Source organism: Camellia sinensis, chromosome 7, assembly GCF_055761805.1.
Source record: "Camellia sinensis isolate YWXY chromosome 7, ASM5576180v1, whole genome shotgun sequence".
Taxonomy (NCBI): domain Eukaryota; kingdom Viridiplantae; phylum Streptophyta; class Magnoliopsida; order Ericales; family Theaceae; genus Camellia; species Camellia sinensis.
The window spans coordinates 118,784,700-118,795,768 of record NC_138967.1 but is presented as its reverse complement, the minus strand read 5'-3'; positions in this window follow the sequence as shown (position 1 = coordinate 118,795,768).

The window sequence follows — 11,069 nt, the reverse complement described above, 5'->3', positions numbered from 1 at the left end:
CCCTTCACGACACAGAGAACTCGACAAGACAACACCCACTCTAGATAGTATTCTGTAGTACCAGAACTAATCAGATTTAAGATCTTAGGTAGAACACATTCATAAAGTACCATTCTGCTCACCCCTGTTTTTCAAACCAAAAAATGAATAAATAATTACAATGACCTAGGAAAAACAAAACAAAAGATATAAAATTAGTTCTTCAATGCAACATCATAATGAAAAAAATAAAAAAGTTGGTTTCACTTAATCTTGTTGTTGGGATTAAACACAATCATAAAACGATCAACAAACAATCACACACACAAATGACACACAAATATTTACGTGGTTCAGCCCAATGCCTACGTCCACGGGAGGAGAAATAAGAATGCACTATAAACAGAGTAAAAATACAAAACAGAGGAGGAAGAGTCTCTCACTTTCTCTACTCAACTCACAACTCTCATACACTTCTCACAACTCTTTTTTTTTTTTTTCACACTCTGATATATCAACTCAGCTCACAACCCTCCCCATTTATACACAAACAAGAGAGTCAAAAGATCAACACTTGCCTGCTAACAACTAACCACCAGAATAAATGGCAAGCTATTAACACAACCACCCTACAAGAGGATAGTCTAGATTTGCAGCCTCTATTTTTGACTTCCATAGCCAAGTTCACATAGTGTGGATACTCAACAATTCTCCCCCTCCACACCTATGGGAGTAAGATCCTTACTGGAAATCCATCCCAGTAATGCCCATGCATACTTTGAGTTTGTCTCTCGAGACCTCCTTTGTAAGCATGTCAGCTGGATTTTTATCTGTATGGATCTTGATCAGTTCCAATAACTACTTCTCCATCACATCGTGTATCCAATGATACCGAACATCAATGTTCTTCGTACGAGAATGGTACATAGAATTCTTGCTCAAGTCAATGGCACTTTGGCTATCACAATGTACTGTGAACTTTTCCTAATCTAGTCTAAGTTCTTGGAGAAACCTCTTTAACTACAACATCTTTTTCCCAGCTTCCGCTGTGCCAATATACTCTGCCTCGGTTGTGGATAAAGCAACACACTTCTACAGCTTAGACTACCAAGACACAGCTCCCCCTGTGAAACTGAACATAAATCCCGATGTAGATTTCCTACCATCAAGATCGCCTACCATATCTGAATCAGTATAGCCTTCCAAGACTGGTTTTGCTCCTCCAAGGCACAAACACATTTTAGATGTACCCTTAAGGTACCTCAAAATCCACTTGACTGCTTCCCCGATGCTCTTTCCCTAGATTAGAAAGAAATCTACTCACAACTTCAACAACATGAGCAATATCTAGTCGGGTGGACACAATTGCATACATCAAACTCCCTACGGCGGATGAGTAGAGTTTTGCCTACATCTTTTCTCTTTCTTTTGTAGAAAGGGGAAAAGAACTCTTGCTCAACTTGAAATGATTAGCTAGCGAAGTACTAACTAGCTTGGCATCTTTTATGTTGAACTTCTTAATCACCCGTTCAACATACTTCTCTCGTAACAACCACAACTTCTTGGCTTTCCTGTCACACATAATTTTCATGCCCAAAATTTATTGTACAGGGCCTAGGTCCTTCATGTCAAATGACTATGATAACTCCTTCTTAGTGATCTAATTAGTATGGCATCCAATCCAATAATCAGCATGTTATCAATATAGAGCAGGAGTATTATGAAGTTTCCACCAGGAAATTTCCTAACATATACACACTGGTCTACAGTGGTTCTCTCGTACTCATGACCCACCATGAATGAGTCAAACTTCTAGTACCACTGTCTTGGCAGTTATTTGAGGCAGTAGAGACTCTTCTTCAATCTACAGACTAAGTTTTCTTTCCCTTTTACTTCAAAACCTTCTGGTTACTCTATGTAAATTTCTTCCTCTAAATTACCATGGAGAAATGCCGTCTTCACATCCATTTGTTCAAGTTCCAAATTCAAACTGGCCGCTAGTCCCAAAACTACTCGAATGGATGTCATTTTCGCCACTGGCAAGAAGATTTCATCAAAATCAACACATTTCTTCTGCCCAAAACCTTTAACAACCAATCGAGCCTTATACTTAACTGGCTTTCCGCTACCATCTTTCTTCAATTTGAACACCCATTTGTTCTTTAGTGCTTTTTGACCCTGGGAAAGTTTTACCAAATCATAAGTCTGATTTTTCAGCAAGGACTTCATCTCTTCTTGCATAGCTTGCTGCCAGCTACTCTTCTTCTTATGATTCTGAGCTTCTTGAGAACTTTCTAGTTCCCCCTTATCAGTAAGCAAAATAGACTCAGAAGCAGGATATTTTGACGATGGCTTAGGCCCTCTTGTTAATCTTCGTAACTGTGGACCAACAGTCTCTGGTGGAGGGGGTTGTGGCTCTCCCTACTCAACACCCTCTTCTTCTGGATATTTTTCTTCTAGAAATCCATCATACAATTCTACATCATTGGTAGAGGGGGTTGTAGTTTTTCTTCATCAGTGGCATGTTATGATGGTACAGGATTCAGAACAATTTCTAAAACATCATCAACTTTGGGTTTGGCTGGTTACCCAAAGTCTTCTAAGGTCTGGCCTTCTTGAAACACCACATCTTGGCTTCGAATAACCTTCTTATTTTTTGGATCCCACAATCTATATCCAAATTCTTCATCTCCATAGCCAATAAAAATACATGGAGCAGCTTTATCATCCAGCTTATGCCTGTACTCCTTGGATACATGTACAAATGTTTTGCACCTGAACACTCTCAAGTGAGAGTAAGAAATCTCCTTTCCAGACCATACATTTTTTGGAATCTCAAAATTCAATGGAACTGATGGTGATTTGTTGATCAAATAGCAAGCAACACGAACAACTTCTCCCAAAAATGACTATGGTAGCTTTGTCATTTTGAGCATACATCTGATCTTCACCACAATGGTTCGGTTTATTCTCTCGGCTACACCATTGTGTTGTGAAGTTCCAGGACAATCTTCTTATGTCGGATGTCGCGAGTAGCACAGTAGGCTTTAAACTCCTTTGACGTGTACTCGCCTTCATTGTTTGCTCAAAGACACTTTAGCTTCTTTCCGGTCTCCCTTTTCCACCATAGCATGGAATGTCTGAAAATACTGGAACACCTCAGCTTTGGTCTTCAAGACATAAGCCCATACTTTCCGCAATGCATCATCAATAAACGTTAGGAAGTATTTTCTGCTACCCAAAGATTCCATTTCTGTAGGACCACATACATCAAAGTATACTCTACTCAACAACTCTGATTGTCTTCTGGATGATGAGTGGAAAACAACTCTATGATGCTTTCCAAATAAACAATTGTCACAAGGATTCAATTTCGCATCTTTGGCAAAAGGAATAAGAGACTTCTTTGCTAGAATCTACAACCCTTTTCTCACTCATGTGACCTAGCCTTTTGTGCCACAAATTTGGTGATGCCTCATTTTCTGTTGTATTGAGGCTATCTGAATTCACATTCACATGAGTCTTGTACAACATACCAGTTGTTTGTCCTCTGGCTACCACTGGAGATCCCTTCTGCAATTTCCACATACCTTTGCCAAAGTAGTTCTCATAGCCTTGTCAATCTAAGGCTATTCTTGAAATAAGATTTAGGCATAAATTAGGAACATGCCTGACATCTTTCAACACCATCGTGCACACAACATTGGTTTGGATGCGAATATCACTGATTCCCACAATCTTTGAAAAATTGGAGTTACCTGTCTTCATTGTACCAAAACCTCCAACTTGGTACATAGTGAAGAACTCCTTCTGGGGTGTGGCGTGGTAGGAAGCTGTTGTGCCTACTACCACTCGGTGTAGTTGTTCGACATATGGAGGCATTCTTCTTCTCCAATAGAGAATAATGCAATATCCTCTAAGACAGTAACTGCAGTGTTCCCATCTTCGGTATTTGGCTGTCTATTGCCTTGTTTTTGTTCTCCTTTCAAGGAATAGCAATATTTCTTTATGCGACCCCTAGCCACAATGGTGACACTTGAACCTTGGCTGACTTGTACCTTCTCTGGACTTCCCTCTATCTTGAGATCTTCCTCTACTACGTCTACTACTTTTGCTTCTTCCCTTGCCTCTGCCTCTGCCTCTATTTTCTGTGATGAGGGCATGAGACTAATCTCTACCCATATCTTTATTTCTTGCCTCTTCACTAAATAAAGCATCCGTGAACATGTTTGTGGTCAATTTTCTTTCAGGTGTAGAGTTGCTGAGGGACACCACTAACGTATCCCAACTATCTGGCAAAGAGCTGAGCAGCAATAGGGCTTGCATCTTATCATCCAATTCCATTTTGACAATTACTAGTTGGTTCACCAGATTTTAGAACTCATTGGTGTGTTCTGCAACAGAGATGCCGTCTTTGAGCTTCAAATTTACAAGCCTTCTCATTAGGAGGGCTTTATCCCGAGCAGTCCTCGACTGGTACATGCCTTCTAATTTTGTCCAAAGACCATAGGCATCAGTCTCTTAGGCAACATGGCAGAAGACACTATAATCGATCCATTGTCTAATCTAACTAATGGTCTTTCGATTCTTTCGCTTCCAGTCTCTGCAGCTGGTTTAACTCCATTAAGCTCAATTGGGTCAAACAAATCTCAATAGTACAAGACGTCCTCTATTCTAGGCTTCCAAATTGCATAGTTGGAACCATTTCACTTGATCATGGATCCCAAAGCCAATGTTGATTCCTCCATCAATAGTTATCTCTATAGAAAATGATCTCTGTCCAAAAAATCAGACTTCGCTGTTGAGTCCGGACTAGTCAAATTAGCCGAAAAGCACTTCAGATTGCCAAAATAAAAATTGTAAATTTTTAAAATTTGATTTGTAAAATCAGACCATGTAGATGTGTCCGAAATATTCCAACTAGTTGGAAAGAATTATTGGATCGTCAAAAATAGACTTAAAATGGCTCAGATCTAGCCAAAATAGTTTAACAGTTTAGATCGCAGAATCTGGAGCACCAGCGAAGCATTAGATAATTACTGCAGATCTATTGACGTCAGCGGCTTAGGCAGCTCGATTTCGGTTCAGCTCTAGTGGATTTTTTTAAAAAAACAAAAAAAAAAAAAAAAATGAAAGAAGAAGATTTTGTCGCCAAAGAGTTTTGAACTCTTGACTTCCAACACCTAGGCTTTACCCACTCTACCAACACAAGACTTGTGTTCTATATTTTCACAAATAAATATTTATTACATAAAAACAAAAAGGTCATCTTCAACCTCTGCTTCTTCGTCAGATTGAACTTTCTATCGATCCTCCAATGAGTCTTCAACGACATGTGTGAGGGTGCGTGGATAATCTTCTTGGATTGATTTTTCTGGGTCTAGAATGCTTTCATTGAGATGGTCTTTCTGGTGTACTCAAAGGGTGATTTCGAGCAACTAGAAAATTTCAATTTCGAAGAAAAACACTCTGTTTTTTTTAAACTTGCTCACCTTGGCTCTTATACCACTTGTTCAGATTAAACACAACCATAAAATTATCAACAAACAATCACACACACAAATGAGACACAAATATTTACGTGGTTCGGCCCAATGCCTACGTCCACGGGAGGAGAAATGAGAATACACTATAAAGAGAGTAAAAATACAAAATAGAGGAGAAGGAGTCTCTCACTCTCTCTACTCAACTCACAACTCTCATACACTTCTCATAACTCTCTCGTTTCTTCGCACTCTAATATATCAACTCAACTCATAACCCTCCACATTCATACACAAACGGGAGAGCCAAAAAATCAACACTTGCCTACCAATATCCAACCACCAGAATAAATGGCAAGTTATTAACACAACCACCCTATAAGAGGATAGTCCAAATTTGCAGCCTCCATTCTTGACTTCCATAGCCAAGTTCACATGGTGTGGATACTCAACATTTGTAGCACTGTCATGTGGTTTTTTTGGCAAAGAACATGTAACTAAAGGGAAAGGAAGTTGTAGGCTGAGTGTTTCAACCTGAGGGACTCTGTCAATGTTAGGTTTAAGGCTTCCTCCATCATTTTTGCAGCAGCTGTAGAGATATTCCAGAAGGTCTTTGAATGTTGAAGGGTTGTGGTTAGGTTATTCAAGGAGCTCTTTGAATGTTGATGGGTTCAATGAGAGAAGTTTTGAAATGTTGAAAATTTCATCCTCCGGCCCAATGCGTATATCAATTTTGAATTTTCTTGGAATTATGGTTAATGGACGTTAAGTCAAATGAATCTGCTTAATGATGTGGCTAGTAAGCTAATGTCAAATTTCTTTTTCTTATTTGTCGTGCTCCTATTGGCTTGGACTATTCAATAATGTCCCTGCAGGACAATTACCCAAAGTCTCAGTTTGTTTTGAGTGTTGAAGGATGAGATTGGATTAGTAGTGAGGTGGGTTCACAAAAATCATATTTAATTTAAAAAATTTCCTTGAGATTAAGAGTCTCATGAGACTATAAAACCCCTCCAAGGAGGTGACTTACAATCCCATGGGGAATGTAGTATTGATATATAATCTCATGGGATTTGAGGTAAAAATACTATTTTACCCCTCACTTTACAAAAAATAGCACTCACCTTCTATATAATATGAGTTTTTACATAATTTTATAAATTTAATTCCAATCAACTAATGTCACTATATAGTGCATAAACAAACACAATTTACCTTACATCTTTAACTTAATACCACCATACTAGTAATTCCCTCACTCAATTCCACCGTATTAATTAATAATCCCCCACTCAAATAAACGGGGCTAGAGTCCTAAAAAGAAAGGACAAAGTTGAGCGTGGTTTGATATGGTTGTTAATTTTGCTTTCTTTTTATAAAAATTAGAAAATAATTTTTTGTTTTGACAAAAAAATAACAAAGCTTATTTGGTCTAAAAAAAAGTGCTTTCAAAACAAATACAAATAAAAATAAGAAAACATGTCTAGTAGGTTATCAAAGGTGGTGGCCGATGGTGAAAGATAGACAAATGTAGTGGCTAGTAATGAGGGTGGCCATAAGTGGTCGTGGGAGTTGATGACCAGAGTATTCTAGAGAAAAGTTGTTGGAAGGGAAGGTCACCACGTTCATAGGATAAAATTAATAAATATTTTTCAAAAAATTATTTTTCCATGTTTGGCTACCACAAAAAAGGTTTAATTACACTTAATATCATGCACCTTTACTAAAATCTCAGTTTAGTTCTCCTACTTTTAAACTCAAATCTCATTTTAGTTCTTCTATTTTTAATTGTGACAACAATCTGTTACACTTAAAGTAAACTTGCAATATTAATTTTCTCTATATGATGTTAATGAGACTAGCATTGCTTGGCATGCATACTGTATGTGACATATTTATGAGAGCACAAATAAAAGTATAGAGACTAAAGAGAGGATTTGATAAAAATGCATGACACTAAGGAGAAATTTTGTGAAAGCGTATAGTTTTTAATGAGTTAAGAAAAATGTTACGTTGTAACCTACACGTCAATTTTCATTACTCATTAATGCCTAATATTGTAATTTGATTTAACATACAAGTGATTAACTATCACAATTGAAAATGAATGACCTAGAGTCAGATTTTAATAAAACTACAAAAATAATAAGTACAATTAAATCTATAAAGTAGTGTTTGATAACCTAATTCAACAATTAAGGTTGTAAATTTGAGAATTGATAACAAATTGAGAATTTTAAATTTGATGTTGTGATGAAGACTAGAGTTAGGAAAGAGGTAGGGATGGTGGGGCAATCAAGGTCGTAAACGACATGACGAAAGCATTGAAGATTGGAAATGTGGAGTGGGAATAGGCAAATAGCGATACGGGAAAAGTGAAATGGGATTTGATTGATTACGCATTACTACTGCTGAAGGACGTCGGGAACTAGCCACATTTCTAGCATCTTGTGATGACATAGATCAGGTTGATTTTCTAAAATTAGTGACCGCCAAAGGCACCCAAATTCAAGACTAGTGCTATTTGATATCAAATTCGCTTACAAGCAATTATATCTATCTATCTTACTTACTCTCTCTCTCTCTCTCTCTCAAGATTCACCTGACTGCAAACTTGATGAAGGTAAATGAGTTTCACATTCTTGAACTTGAAGCTCACTAAATTTTGCAGTCAACAAGGCTCCAGTCAACAAGGCTCCCTTTGCGATAGGGATTTAAAGCCTTTGTAAATGATATAAGGGAATGAGAAAAAAAAACTTGGCATGGAAATTTGTTTGGTAACGTAGATATGAAATCAATTATGCCCATTGAGCGTGTAAAATACCCTATTGACATCTGATACTCCATCATGTGGGTACTTCTTTGTTTTCTTAAAAGTGCATAAACTATGAGGGGAGAAAGAAGGTATTGTGGAATATAGTATAAGGAAGGAGTAGGGTTTGACAAAGGTGGAAATGTGGGATAAAGAGAGTAAAAGTATGGGACGATGAGACGAAGATATGGGTGGTCACAATGGGAAAAAGGAAAATGAAGGGATGGAGAATGGGTGGTCATCAATGGTGAAAAAAAGGAGATGGAAAGAGATATGAGAGGTCGGTAATCAGTTGATGTTGAAGTATATGAAAATTGAGATGATTGGTTCTAATTGATTAGAGATCCAAAATGGGATGGTTAAAATTGTTTGTTAAAATGTGTTATATGACAAAAAGTGATAAAAGTGGGCCCTTTTTTATGTGTTAAAGGGTTTGTTAGTTTGAAGAGTAAGTGATTATGGCGCAATGGATATGTTAAGATATATGTCAAATGATGTATATATATTATATAAATAATAATAGAAGTATAACTTGTAAACACCCCATTTTTGAACACCCGTAAGACTTGGGCGCTTTATTTCGAGCACTCGATAATGAAGGTTACATTGTGTAAGTGGTTTGAATTCTCAATAAAGGAATCTGAATTCGAGCTCTAAACAATCCCAACCTTCCATACCCAAAATGTTTTTACCTCAGAAACCCATTTTTGAGCACTATGCCAACCTGCATTGAACCTAGAACTGAGAGGCAAGGGAGCCACATTGGGGCTTGGCCGTGCCTCATTTGGGGCTGGCTGTGGCCATTAGGATCCGGTCGTGCCTTCTGGGCGACAAACAGTGTTCTGGGTGAGAATCTACCAATTGTCCAGTTTTGAAGATATTTATGACCTATTTGCCTTAAATTCTATAAATACAACCTCAGACCTTTGTTTTGAGGATTGGAAAAACTTCAAAGAGTTAAAAAGATATTTGAGAGCTCCTCCTTCCCTTTCAAGACACCTTTTGTTCTTATATCACCCTTGAGATATAGATACATATTAGATACACCATTAGAGCTTGGATTAGGAGCTTTGGTTGAGACTTTGAGACCACAATTCAAGAGCTTGAGAGTGCTTGGTAATCAAGTTTGGTGGACAACAATACATACTCTTTAAAGAGGTATACTTCTTGCCCATCTTTTTCCTTTGTTTTTTTACTAATCATCTTTTTCATTTTCCTTGAGTTTGTGCACTGCTAGAGGTTACTTTACAAGGCTGAAATATGTGATTCCTAATCCACAAAAAGGAAGGGGTTAACCTCCGCTCCTTAAGCTTGCTTGCCTAGCTTGTTCTCCCCTATTTCCCTTCACTTTTTCCACCATTTTGAAGTAATTTTAGGTACTATTTTTTGGGTTTTAGGAGCTGTTTAATTCATTTAAATAGTTTATGCTTTGAATATTATGTTTGTAGTGTTCTAAGTCCTTATGAATTTGGTTGTGTAGGTCATAGAAACTGATTCATTTGAGTTGATAGCTTTATTTATTTAGTTTGCATGCAAATAGTCTCACTTTTGTAATAATCAATTTTGCATAATCATCTATGTAACCTTCCTTCTTTCTTTATTTCTTTTGATTAAGAGTTACATCCAATACGGGATTACTATTCAAAGTACAAGAAAGAGACCTCTCATGTGCTAAATGGTTTAATCTCTTTGGAGATTCATTACCAAGGCATTACATCTCTCTTATGTTGAGAACGATCCCTTGTTTGATACTCCTCTTAATCACTGGTGCATTGTTTCTAAGGGACTAGTTTTTAACTTAGACCCTTGGAAATCTCAAAGAAAGGTTTCATTATAGCTTGTCATCGAGTTTGGATTTGAGGTCATTATTGCCCTTCTTGGGTTTGACTCCGAGTCCATTATCGCTTGGGAATAAGTTTGATTCCTTTTTGTGATTTCCCTCGTAGAAAAGGACTTGAAAAGTTCATTTCTCGGGTTAAGCTATGCTTGTTCATCCTTATTGCTTTTGGACTTAGTGGACGTAAATATCACTTTTGGACAAAATGGAATAAAAGATAAGAAATAGAGAGGTAAGTTGAAAAAGGCTAATAAAATTGGTTTAAAATGGATTAAAACCGCCATAAAGGAAACTAATAAAATTGGTTGGATTCGGTCGGACGTTATACTGAATCCATCGCTTCTAGAGTCATCACATACTAATTCATGATGTTTGATGATTCTCAAGGCATGTCTACCTCCCTTCTTGAATTAACTTCATGATAAGAAAAATGTGTTGTTTGTCTTTCATTGCGTTCATTAAAATTTTATCCTATCATGCCTAAAATCATCACGCAATCAACTTGCGACCATTGATGGTTTGGGAACCAAACCCGCTTCTCTCTTGAGTATCTCCATGATAGAGAAGGACAAAAAGAGCAAATATTGCTTAGAAGCACTCTATCTGCACTGTTTTCACCTCAGTACACAAAATAGTTTTCTGCCAAAAATTAGAGCAAGGCCGGATTTGTTTGGGCACGACTGGGCCTCATTGTGGGTCGGCCGGCCTCCAATGTTTGGTAAATAGAGAACTTTTATTGAAACAGAAAGCAGTGGCTGAGGCTGAAACAGAACAGTTTCCTAGGAGGCAAACAGAGCAATTTATGAGGGTTGTCTTCGTCGGCACACGTAGGATCCTTGTTCATTCTTTACATATTATTGTTGTAATTTTATTGTTGTAATAAATTAGATAGTATTCATTTGGATTTGTAATAAGTAGCTAATTCGAACACTTGGACATTAGGTTCATGCATTAGGTT